At 47.9% G+C, this 13302-nt stretch overlaps 1 protein-coding gene across 2 annotated transcripts in view; it reads left to right on the top strand.

The window, feature by feature from the left end:
• LOC144768497 (CMP-N-acetylneuraminate-beta-galactosamide-alpha-2,3-sialyltransferase 2-like) overlaps positions 1-13302 on the top strand; it is a 496260-nt gene that overhangs the window by 92074 nt on the left and 390884 nt on the right. The gene's annotated exons all lie outside the window — the stretch shown is intronic.

Genomic DNA, 13302 nt, shown 5'->3' with positions numbered 1-13302 from the left:
GTTTGGCTGCTATTCTTGGAAAGGTTTCAGATCGTGTTCCTTAAGCTCAGAGGATCAGGTTGTGCACATTGACTCCTGCACGGCGCCTCCTCGAGAAATGAGGAAAGACGGCGGGGTTCTACGCCAAGGGAGTAGCAAAAAAAACAAATGTCTGAGCGAGTGACTGGAACGTGCAAGGAACTGATTCCCCAAGGAAAGTTTCCTTCCTTCTTCCTTTCCTCCTTTCCATTTTTTTCTTTTTCCTTTTTTTGTGGGTTTTTCTTACACCCTTCTTTCCTTCCTCCTTTCTTTCCTTTGCATTCTTCACTACTACCTTCTTTTGCTCTCTTGCGCCATGTCTTACATAACATTTGCGACTTTAGTTATTCCCCCTTCTTTCTGTAAACATGTTTGCTTCTTTTCACACACCTTCCCCCCTCCGACCAATTATGCCATAGTACCTTCTGTCCTTCAATAGTCCTTGCTTCCCCTTTGCAACCGAGGAGTCAGAGTTCAAATGAAAGAACCATAAAACTAATTTCACTTGCCAATCGACACCCCATTCACTTGGTCTATGCTCAGCATCACCCTGGGCAACTGTGAAACAAAGCACCACGTGCCCAGACTCGAAGTAACATTCTGAAGGGTAAAGTCTGCTCTGTATCAAGAAGCTCCTTTTTGTGCATATTTTATTAAGCAGAGGAAGCCGGTTGTTCTTCTGGAGATAGGCTGAGTGCTTAGAAGACAATAACGAGTTCTTGAACATAGAGAAGTAGGTTCTTGTGCATACAGAGACCGTGATCTGCCACAAACATCTTAGATCACCCTATACAGACAGAGCTGACCTCCAGCACAGTCACAGCCAAGTCCCTGCATACCTAGTGCAGAACCCATGCACAGATAGAGCAGAGACCATGCACCCATAGGTAATTTCTTTCTTTGAGCGACAGCTGAGCTCCTGCATACGTAGTGCTGCAGCCTTGGCAAGACAGAGCTGAGCTATTCCAAGTATGTAGCTGAGCCCCTGCACGGACAGAGATCAAGTTCAGTCAGTTCACATTCAGAGTTGAGCTCTTTCAGTATTCATTCCTATATGATAAAACCTGAGGTTCTGTGGGAACTGAGAAACTGAGACCAGCTAATATTCTGTTGGTGTATGACAAGTCTCTCGCCCAGGTCAATCTTGTACATGACCTGTTTCTGATAGGGGTGAAGAGGAGAAATTGGGAGGGGGTAAGACAGTTTGAGAGAAGGGATTGCGCGAAGCAATTGAAGAGAGAGGGAGAGACAAGGTAGACAGTAGTAAAAGAGAACTAAGCATATGTAGGAATATGGACAGAAATGCTAGGCAGAGAGGAGAAAGAAATGAGAGGAGAGTGTGGCTAAGATGGAAAAGAATAGAGGCTGAGTGTGAAACAGGAAATACCAGAGCAGAGTGAGAGACGTATGTACAACAGCAAAACAATGATGCTAAGGCATACTTTATGTTATGTTAGGATGATTTGTGAAGTGCACAACTCACCATGGACATAATTGTAGTGCTGAGAAAGCAGGGGCTATGTCTGCTGTGACTGGGCCTTGTCCAGGTGAAGAACCATGTTTTCAGTTTCTTGCAGGGCTCAAGTCCTGAGGAGGTAGCTCTAAGGTGCATGGGCAGGTCGTTCCAGGCTTTGGTCACGAGGAAGGAAGCATGAAGGCGACTCTGGTTCTGTGTATGCATGCAGTGTGTGCGAGCAGGAGTCTGGCTGAGCAGAGGTGTCTCGTAGGTGTGTTGAAGTTGATGCAACTATTAAGGTATGCGAGGTAGAGGTTGTACAAGACTTTGAATGCATGTGTAAACAGTTTTACCAGTGTGGGTTAGTCAATGGGGAACGAATCGAGCTCTTTGAGGTGCAGGGTGATGTTGGGAGCATGGAAAAAGTCCAAGTGTGAGTCTGGCCATTGGGTTTTGTATGGTCTGAAGTCTTCTAGCAGTTAGACCGTGATTCTGACAGAGTGTGCTGCCGTAGTCCAGTTTGCTGGTGATGAGTGCTCTAGGTGACCATTCTGCATGTGTTGACTGGGAGCCATTTGAAGATTAATTAAGTATTTTGAGGGTGTGGAAAGAGGAGGCGGTGACTACGTTGACTAAAGCAAACTTTACAGCATTTTTCACCCCTTCCTTTTGATCCCATCATCAGAAGTCGGCCTTTCACTGAGTCACTGGGCAATGACTGAACTGGCTGTGGATGGTGCCGAGACCAATCTCCAAAGAATCATTTTGGTCACCAGCATACATTTTTGTTTTAGCAAATTAAGCACTGGGTTTGGAGTGAAGGTGTTGCACATGTGACAGATTCACTATGTTTTAGAATTGTAAAAGACAGTCTAGTCCAATTTAAAATTATTTTTCAAGTGAAACATCAAATGTAAACCCTTCACATACTGAAGGAGTTCATGTTTTATACATGCACTACCCTGGCGTGGTTGAAGCAGGCAATCCACAAAGTGAGTGAGTGGAGGAGTGAAGCATAAAGCTTATGAGGACAGCTCAACTTTAAGGTTGAAACAGGAGGGATTTCCGCAGGAGTCTCTGTTAGTGAATGTGTGCTAATCATTCATGTATGGCTTGCTGGCACCACAAACAAAGGAAAGAGCTCCAATCATTGTGCCTTAACTCATGGTATCCTCAGTGGAGAAAAGCTCTGCATACTCCCCTGTACTGGTAGATGTACCTTCCATATTCCTGTGAGAGGGCACCAGCCATCTGTTTAGATGAAGAACTATAAGCTCCACTGTGACTGAGAGTGCAAGCTCCACTGTGTCTGAGTGTTGCAGGGATTCTGCACATACACAGAACTCCTCCATCTTGTGAATTGCAGCCTACCTGTGACCCAGATTGCAGTGAGCAGAGTCCAGGAAGTGGTAAGGAGACAGACTAGTGCTGTCTCTTCCCAAAACAAAAGTTGTTTAAAAAAACGATTTTCCCTTTCTGTGATTACTGTCTTTGCATGTGGTTGTTACAGTTTAAAATTGCAGTTTTGACCTGCCTGTGATTGCACATTTTATCACCTGTTTTGTGTTTTAAACTTGTGGTTTTCCATGCCCATGATTGCTTGCATTTAACGTGTTGAATTGTGGGATTTGCAGTCCAACCTCTGTAGTTTGTCCCTCTCATTCCTTGGTGACAAATCTGTTTCCCTCCAAATTTCTCCTTTGCTCTGTGCTAAGACCTGTGTGTTAAAAAAGTGCACCCCCAGCCACCATTTTGTGTTCACAAGCCAGTGAGGCCAGCCCCCCTGCCCCCCCCTCCCCTCAGCAACATGGAAACATGGATATTCTACATCAGAGGTTGCTTCTGTGAGCTGTTTAAACTGTATTTACTGGGGCCTGTGCACTTCCTTTTTTGGCCAGCAGGGGGAGTCAAGTTTCATTCAAACAGTATTGTTAGATTTCGAGTTAGTGAAGCCTTTTCCTGCAGAAGTCCAAAGTGTGGATTGACCCTGTCTGTCTCCTAGGAGATTCTGAACAGGAGAAGCAACTTCCAACTCCCTGGCCAGCAAACCTTATCTGAGGTCGCTGGGACCTTATATGGTCTGCTAGTTGTTGGCACATGTGTACACTGATTGGTGGTTGTATCTGGTGTTTCTATTGGGTTAAGGTTAATGTCCTCATTGGTTGGGTATTTGAGGGTTCTGATTGGTTTCTGGGTCTGTGATTCAATCATTGTAGGGTTGGGACTAGGGCTAGGGTTAGGATTTCTATTGGAAGTAGGGACTAGGGCTACCTGTACGATTGGCTGCTTGGACTTGGGTTGGGACTATTGGTAGGGCTAAGGCCTTTATTGGACGTAGAGATCAGGGTTTTTTAACTGATTGGGTGCTTGGACTAGGGCTAACATTGGCAGTAAGGTCCTGGTCTCCTATTGGTTCTAGATTTTAGGGCTAGTGTTGTGATTGGATAGTTTTAGGGCTAGGGTTCTCATTGGCTGAAGGGGTCACCTGATTACTAGGGCTACACGAGGCCAGGGTTAGTGCGTTTCAGCCCGGGCATCGAGGCTAAGGGCGGAGAGGACAAGGGTAGTTGCCTCTTTGAGCCTGTTGGGGACTAGGGCCAGAAATGCTGCCCTTTTCTCATTTCTCTTCCTACTGCTAAGACCTAAAAAAAAAAAAAAAAAAAAAAAACTTTCCCTCTTTTATCCCTCCACTATCCTTTTCAATCAAAGTTAACAGACTAACATGTTCACTTCTCAAATTCCATATTCAACTATACTAATATACTGCCCAAATATCTGAATAACATATCTACTACTCAAATGACTTCATATTTATACTATACTAATTTTAAACACAAATCCTTTATGGGTTCTGGAGTGGCACGCTACTCGCCAGAAAAGCGCTTCAACACCCATCAGGGGTAACAAGTGCTATATGAATGCTAATCTTTCTTCCCCTTTTATCCCTCCGCTATCCTTCTCACTCCAAGTACCAGACTAATATCCACCACTGAAATTACCTCATATTTCACCGTATTAATTCACCACTAATCCTTTATAGGCTTCCGGAATAGCGTGCGTCAACAAGCGATAAATAAATACAAACCTTTGTCCTCCTCTATCCTTCTGCTATCATTTCATATCCAAATAACTGACTAACCTATCCACCACATAAAACGTACTTGCATGTTTCACTATACTAATTCAACACTAATCCTCTATGGGTCCCGGAGTAGCGTGCTACCCGCTGAAAAAGCGCTTTGACGCCCCGTCAGGGGTAGTAAGCGCTATATAAATGCAATTACAATACAATACAATACAATACAATTTCAGGAAAACTGTTGTTTAGATGGTAAGCGGAAGGTCTTTCTAAATTATTAGAACATACGCTGGAGTTCTTTACTGTTTAGACACCAAAACAATGGCGCCAAGCATGTCCTGGCTTTACTTACAATACCTCCCCAGAATGAAAGTTGAGACGTCCAGTATGTTTACGTGCTCATCAACAGTGACGTAACATTGATGCATTCAGCAGTTGGTGCTCCCTATGGTTATCCAATGGCAATATTGTGTTCTAAAAATATATAAAAATAAGTGTAACGGATTAGCTTGCTGCCTTTTGTGGACCTCCTTTCTGCTCATGTTCAAGTGGAATTGTCCCAAGATGAGTTTAGGAAGAGATCTGTTTATTGAGCTATTTAAAGTGCTGTCACGTGGATTAAAGGGTGCATAGGGCGCTTACCAAGAGGTGGAATGGATTGTGTAGGAGCTATGAAGAGGTGAGTCTAAATCTTGCTACGGATGTATAGGTGGGCAATGGGTAAACACGTATTAGCTGAAAAATTGCACTAAAGGCATGCACTAGTTGGAAAACTTACGTCAAACTCGGTGTGAGTATGCCCTTGAGGTAGCCCCAATGTAACTGAAAGTGTGATGAGATGAAGATGAGAGAGGTCGGGGACTTAGCCCAAGTGGTCTTGAGCCAGGAGTCTGTCCATTCTGCATTTATATTTTTGGGATTGTTTTTCTCTAGTGGCCCAGCAAGCTTTCAGCTCCTGTCTTACTGGTGTTTGGCTGGCGTGTAGACCCTGAGAGCAGGTTCCTAGAGTGCATGCATGTGGGGAGGGTTGTTGGGTACCTTAGTGCACTGAAAGTGAACACAGATCGAGGCTTTCCGATAATAATTTTAAAACAAATAATCATTTCTATTCGGTACCTAGCATATACGTCGTGTTAAGCCTCTTCTGGGGCTGCCAGTAAGAAGCTTATCAGAGCTTTATGCCTGCAAGTTTCCTAGTAGGTGGTAGGTTTAGGACCATGACTGTGCTAATGTAGTTGCACCGTGTTATGCAAATCAGGCGTAAGACTGTCAAAAAGACGATAATAGGCGGAGCAGAAGTGGTCTGCCGAACTACTCGTGTAGGAAAACAGCCGGCTGTGGGAATGAGTAATGCAACTAAGTTACGAGTGAACTGTACAAAAGACTAAGTGAATTGAATGTGGACTAGGACAACTTCCGTTAGCACCCACGATAAGTATGTATGCCCACGGGAATTGTGCTTCTGCGTGTTCGGACTGGGACAGAAACCGGGTCCAGGCTCCAACAAAAAAGTGACCCCCATTAGCGAATCAGTTAGCTAAAAATGTGACCCACATTTGGAAATCAGGGCAGTTTGATCCTGGAAGGTAACGCAGAGTAGGTGTTTTGGAAGGTATGGGAGGCTGCATGCATTGGTACTTGCTGCAGACAATGTCTGCGGTAATATCGAGGAAATCGAGAGTAAATATTAGTCCACTATTCCAGAAAACAGGTCCACAAACTGCCTAAAAAATTCCCTGCACACTGACCTGTCAGACCAGCCCTTGAAGCACTGCCAAATTATCCTTGAGGCAAGTCTGACCCTGTGTTGGTATGGCAAGCATGCAGAAAAATCTGCGAAGTGCATTGGATGCACTCAGTGCGCAGACCATAATCTTTCAGTTTGCTTCTTGTCTAGGCCGTATAAAAGCAATCATCGGCAAAGCTATTAGGTTTTACCTATGCGAGGTTTATTGGCTTTGTCAAGGTTTTTTTTTTATATGTTGCACAGCAGCCAGCATTGCTGTGCAACATGGCTTAAAGTCAAGAAAAAAATCACTATGACTCTGTCAACGCTGGCCGTGTTGTTGCACTTAAGCGCTGCGAGGCCTCAGGGCAGTTATGCGCTATACAAATGCAATTTTTCATTTAATTTCATTTCACTTTTTAGGTCTCGCCTGGAATAGCTTCCGAAGGAAGCATCCAGGTTGGAGACTTATAGTTATCTGTCTCGAGGGAAGGACGGACGAAAAGGTGTACGAGCTTTCCTTCTCCTGGATTTGACTGCGTGCACGCGCTTTGGCTGTGTAAGCGTGATGTCAGTTTCGTTTTCTCTAGCGCGATCGCTTTAATTGAATTCTTTCGTTTTTGTAGACTGAATGCTTTCGTTCGTTTTTGTCAGACACTCGCTCACACACACACACCCCCTCCCCCACAGTCACACACACGCACTCCAAGACACATATACACACACACACGCACGCACGCACACACACATACACAGGCCGCCCCCGCGCGCGCGCGCGCACACACGCTTCCCCGCCCCTTTGCCCGCCCGCCCGCAGCTCAGCAACGCACTCACCGGCTTCCTCTCCTCAGCTGCAAGGCGGCAGCAGGACTCTTCTTCCCTCCTTCGGCACCGGGGCGCAGGGTAGGCTCCTGCCTGCTCCGGTGCTCCCAACACGGCTCCAATCGCGGCTCTTCCGTGGGAGGCGGGGTAGGCTCCCGCCCTCCTACTTCCTGTTTCCGGTTGTCGCGCCGGCCTGCCTGACTTCCTGGTCGCAGGCCGGCAGAGTGACGAGGATGTTGGATTTGCGGTATTTATTTATTTAGTTATTTATGCATTTTTATATAGCGCGGACTTTACCCGAAGGCGGTATTTATTTATTCATATATTTATGCATTTTTATATAGCGCAGACTTTACCCGAAGGCGGTATTTATTTATTCATATATTTATGCATTTTTATATAGCGCGGACTTTACCCGAAGGCGGTATTTATTTATTCATGTATTTATGCATTTTTATATAGCGCGGACTTTACCCGAAGGCGTCGGAGGCTTCACAACAGGAACAGAAATGAAACATAATGAGAAACATTACAAAAGAACAGGTTGCAAAAACATACGTTACTTACATAAGGTAATAGTGACAATTGTGAGCAACCAAAATACATGAGGTAGTCAAAAGTGCACAAGAGGAAATGAAAGTGACAAGTGTGCAGTTATAAGAGAAAACAGAGTATGATTAGAGGTATAGTCCTGCAATAAGTGCTAGACACTCAGGCTCAGGAACAAGCGTTACATGAGCAAGGTGGCACTTGTGCAAGTATCAACGGTAAAGACATGTGAGAGGTAGCAGCCGTGTGTTGCAAGGGCAGAGTGGTGTGTGCATGTTACAAAAGGGCACCGAACACCAGTACATGGAAAATACTGCAAAAAGGCAGACCCTCCAATCACAGGCATACACTGGGAAGGCACTTCCATGGTCATGGAAAGTAGAAATTATCAGTAGTGGGAAGTCTTCCTCACAATAGCAAGAGGACGTGAATTACTTTTGGAGGTGTCTCTGGAGGAGGAGAACTTTGAGGTCCCTTTTGAAGAACAGGTTATGCATGGAAATGTACACACCTCGGGGTGCACAATGCTTGTCTCAGGAAGTTCCCGGTGTCTCTGGAGAGCTCCCGTGCCCTGCAGTGTTCACTGGCAGCTGTAACCTCTGACGAGTGTTCAGCTTCTCTTTCGATGCTGCCGGTTGGTTTGTGTTCCTGGATGTCTGGTTTCGGATGCGCTTCTAGCGCCTCGGACCCGCTTCTAGCGCTTCGGACCCTCTGTCTCTGCTCCGAAACTCAGCAGCGCTTGGTTTTGCTGACAGCTCGTGACGTCATGCAGATGACGACTGAAAAGAGACACCTTCATTCCTGCACCTATATTCGACTGACTTGAAATAGGGCGGTTAATGCCTCACTGTTCATTTGTGGGCACAGCTGTCTGTCACAGAATAAAGTCGTTCTTAGACAGCTGCTGTTCCACTTAATGTTTACGGATAGGTGACGTTTTGACATTAAAATAAAATGCTGCCTATGTAGCACTTCCCTTCACGCTCCTGTAATTTCAAGATTGCTCTTCATGTATTATTACCCAATTAAATGGCACAAAGCTTAGAATTAAAAGCGGGACAGACTAATAGGATTTCATCTGAAGCTCAAGTTACGCCGCTCGCCTGTCTGGCGCTTTGACCGCATAATTAACTATAATTGGTCTGACTGAACTAGCTCGGGTGAGTCAGTTCGTATCGTTTCCTCCCCCTCGTCACATTTCACTTGCTGAATGGTGTGTGTTGAAGCGTTCGCAGTCCTTTTCTACAAGTGTGTGCAGCAGGTTTTCAACATTGTGAATGGCCCGCACAGACCTACCAAGGACCTTTACAGTAAAGCCAGCATATTGGTACGTCCCTGGTAGCACCGTGGGCCCGCTCTAGCCCCAATTAACCTCTTCTTCATTGGATTCCAATAGGTTTACTGCTTTCAAGTCGCGCCATCCCACATCGCCTTTCCATACAATAACTGATAATTGTTTTATACAACTTTGTGATTTTTATACATTTGTTACCACATAATTTGGCCTCTTTTTTGTATTTTTATTTTTTATACCCAACGCTGCCGCATACTATAGCCCAAGCTCTCTCTCTCTCTCTCTCTCTCTCTCTCTCTCTCTCTCTCTCTCTCTCTTCTCCCCTCTCTCTCTCTCTCTCTCTCTCTCTTCCCCACCTTTTCTCTCTCTCTCTCTCTCTTCTCCCCTGTCTCTCTCTCTCTCTCTCTCTCTCTCCTCCCCTCCCCCCAGCCCGGAATACAGTACCACTGTGATCACAAAATTCTTAAGCACCCTGCAACACTGGGGATTTACAGGAATCCAAACACCAGCGTAAAGTACTCGACAATGACGTCTGTCTTATAAATGTCACAAAAAAATGTTAATATTTCACTTCTGTTCTTGGATTTTCGTGAAAGTACAACACATATTGCATTACAAATGCTATAGGTGTCACATTTGTGAAAGTTAAAACTATTGGCATTGTAAATGACAAAGCTATTACTTTAGCTATTACTATAGCTATTTTCACAACCAACACATAAATAAAAAAATGTAATTCACAATACCAATGGCTTAAACTTTCCTAATGCGAGACCTATTGCATTGCAAATGCTTGTTAAAACTTGAAGCCACATTGCACAGCAGTGGAGCAGTAAAAATGGGTGTTTGGGAGCTCACCTAATCTCCCCGTGCCTAAAAATAGTTTCATGTAAATAGTTCTTATGTAAAGCACTTCAGTACCTTCTGGTCGATTTTGCACTACATAAAACTACTAAAATAAAGCAACAGCACCACGTGTGATATAGGAGGATGGAAGCAGCAACATCGAACAGCGGGTGAATAGCAACATGGGAGGGGGGTGGAACAGCAACACACTAGACAGCAGGAGGAGGTCAGGGGGACAAGCAAAACGAGAGGGGGCAGGAGACGGACTGCTGACATGTACTCTTCGAGGGTACATGTCCAAAACTTTGAAGAAAATAAAAAAAGGTCTACTGGAGCGCACGGCCAGTGGAAAGACACTGGCCGCAGATAGGACGCTGTACTTGGTTCGTGTTCCACAGCAGGAACCAATCTGGAAGGTCCTGGAGGAAGCAGGAAGCAGCAAAAGCGCTGACAAATCAGAATTGAGTAAACAAGTGTGTCATGGAAGCCAACCAATGGTAAGTAATGGGCAGGCTCCAAGGTTTCTCCCCATTTGTCCATGGCATGCATGTGTCATGCCTCTTTCTGTCTTTAGCCCTCCTCGAGAGCACGGACCAATTACTATATCAATCCACTGATCACATTTTAACATCTGTTTTAGGTACTACTTTTTTGTTTGTTAAAAAGCAATTTACACGATTTGTCCTGTTTTCACTCGCTCCGCTCCATTTCTGTAAACAGGCCTGTAAATGTTGTTCTTATCTGGCCACATTTGCGGTACATTCAAAGACCGAGATCAAGTGTCAGATGCTGTTTTCACCAAGCGCCTGTTCGATGCTCCCACCCTCCCTCATCAATGCATGTTTATTTGATTAAGAGCACTTCACATGAGTGCTCGTGTTTTCATCGCAGGCCCTGCTTTGGGGCCTTTGCTGTTGTGCATAGATGTATCTGAAAGTCTCCATGAAAGGTTTTGACTTGTTCGCAAAGGCCGTTTACGGCTGCTCCTATCGCTTCTTTTTTATTAGCTTCAGGACACTAGATTAACCTTGTTGTTTTGTGAGTTGAAATACGCAGTTTATTACCACTCCATTGATTTGTGGTTTTCAGGTCCTCTGAAAATACCAATGCTTGTTTATATTTCCATACGTGGTTTCTGTCTCTGTACATTTCTCTTCTTCCGATCTAAGGAGATTTTTTGGAAGGATGTAGGCAGTCTGCATCCATGAGGCAACAGCAGTACTCTTCATAGGTGTCTGAGGCCATATATGGGAGTCAGTGCATGTGTTTGTGTGCAGTCTCAGAGGGCTAACCTGTATATATCCGTTTCTTATTTCATGCACCAAAACCACTGACGGTCATGTTTAATTGTTTTTTTGGGCGCATGTGTGTTTGTGTGTAGGTGCATGCATTTATGTTTGAATCCTTCGCACTACACGGTTGCCTACCCGTGGTGTTCCTTGCTGTCTTGGGCTCCTGCCACACGGCCAGGTCCTCTGCGGCTCATCCGCTTCCTTGCTGCGGGCTCCTGCCATCAGCCCAGGTCCCCCCCCGCCGCCAGTGACTCTACTCCATCCCGCGTCGCGGCCGCCGGGAGGGGGGAACACAGCCCCCAAGAGCCTTTGCCGCTGACGCCGCCTACCTTCAGCCTGCGCCCGGAGGCGCTTAAAAATACCTGACTCCCTCAGCAGAGTGGGAATCCTTCGCACTACACGGTTGCCTACCCGTGGTGTTCCTTGCTGTCTCGGGCTCCTGCCATACGCCCAGGTCCTCTGCGGCTCATTCGCTTCCTTGCTGCGGGCTCCTGCCATCAGCCCAGGTCCCCCCCGCCGCCAGTGACGCTACTCAATCCCGCGTCGCGGCCGCCGGGAGGGGGGGGACTACAGCCCCCAAGAGCCTTTGTGGCTTACGCCGCCTGCCTTCAGCCTGTGCCCGGAGGCGCTTAAAAAGACCTGACTCCCTCGGCAGAGTGGGAATCCTTCGCACTACACGGTTGCCTACCCGTGGTGTTCCTTGCTGTCTCGGGCTTTTGCCACATGCTCAGGTCCTCTGCGGCTCATCCGCTTCCTTGCTGCGGGCTCCTGCCATCAGCCCAGGTCCCCCCTCCCCCCGCCGCCAGTGACGCTACTCCATCCCGCGTCGCGGCCGCCGGGAGGGGGGGGACTACAGCCCCCAAGAGCCTTTGCGGCTTACGCCGCCTACCTTCAGCCTGCGCCCGGAGGCGCTTATAAAGACCTGACTCCCTCGGCATAGTGGGAATCCTTCGCACTACACGGTTGCCTACCCGTGGTGTTACCTTGCTGTCTCGGGCTCCTGCCACACGCTCAGGTCCTCTGCGGCTCATCCGCTTCCTTGCTGCGGGCTCCTGCCATCAGCCCAGGTCCCCCCCCACCCCCGCCGCCAGTGACGCTACTCCATCCCGCGTCGCGGCCGCCGGGAGGGGGGCACTACAGCCCCCAAGAGCCTTTGTGGCTGACGCCGCCTACCTTCAGCCTGCGCCCGAAGGCGCCTAAAAACACCTTACTCCCTCGGGCATAGTGGGAATCCTTCGCACTACACGGTTGCCTACCCGTGGTGTTCCTTGCTGTCTCGGGCTCCTGCCACACGCCCAGGTCCTCTGGGGCTCATCCGCTTCCTTGCTGCGGGCTCCTGCCATCAGCCCAGGTCTCCCCCCCCCCCCCCCGCCGCCAGTGACCCTACTCCATCTCGCGTCGCGGCCGCCGGGAGGGGGGGACTACAGCCCCCAAGAGACTTTGTGGCTGACGCCGCCTACCTTCAGCCTGCGCCCAGAGGCGCTTAAAAAGACCTGACTCCCTCGGCAGAGTGGGAATCCTTTGCACTACACGGTTGCCTACCCGTGGTGTTCCTTGCTGTCTCGGGCTCCTGCCACACGCCCAGGTCCTCTGGGGCTCATCCGCTTCCTTGCTGCGGGCTCCTGCCTTCAGCCCAGGTCCCCCTCTGCCACCAGTGACGCTACTCCATCCCGCGCCGCAGCCGGGAGGGGGGGGAACACAGCCCCAAGAGCCCTTGCGGCTGACGCCGCCTACCTTCAGCCTGCGCCCGGAGGCGCTTAAAAAGACCTGACTCCCTCCGCGTCGCGGGACGCACGCGGGCGGCGCCGGGCAAATGGCGGGCCCTCTGTGGCCCTCGGAGGCCAGAGGAGGCCAGGCCGGGCCTACTCCCTTTCCCCTTTGACTCAGAATACTATAGACCCTGCAACAGAAGGTACATTGAACTTCGGTTCTAGTATTTATTGACCCATTGCTATACTGCTCTTGGTTGTTTGTATTATCATTGTGCTAGAGTTTACGTCGCAAGTTAGTACGGAAGTGTCTGGGAACATGCCCCCAAGGGGTGCAAAGCCTGTTAAGCGTAGGAAATCCCTAGTTGGGAGGCTCTTTGAGGGGGACCATCGATCAGTACATTACAAAGGCGTCCTCAGCGCTGGAACAAGAGATTGCCAACACTGAGCGCCGCCTTTCGACAGAACTTCAGAATAGACGCTCTTCGCTAGGGCTACGACTCCTACTTCA

Source organism: Lissotriton helveticus, chromosome 7 (genome assembly GCF_964261635.1).
Source record: "Lissotriton helveticus chromosome 7, aLisHel1.1, whole genome shotgun sequence".
Taxonomy (NCBI): domain Eukaryota; kingdom Metazoa; phylum Chordata; class Amphibia; order Caudata; family Salamandridae; genus Lissotriton; species Lissotriton helveticus.
This window is presented reverse-complemented; position numbering and strand designations above follow the sequence as displayed.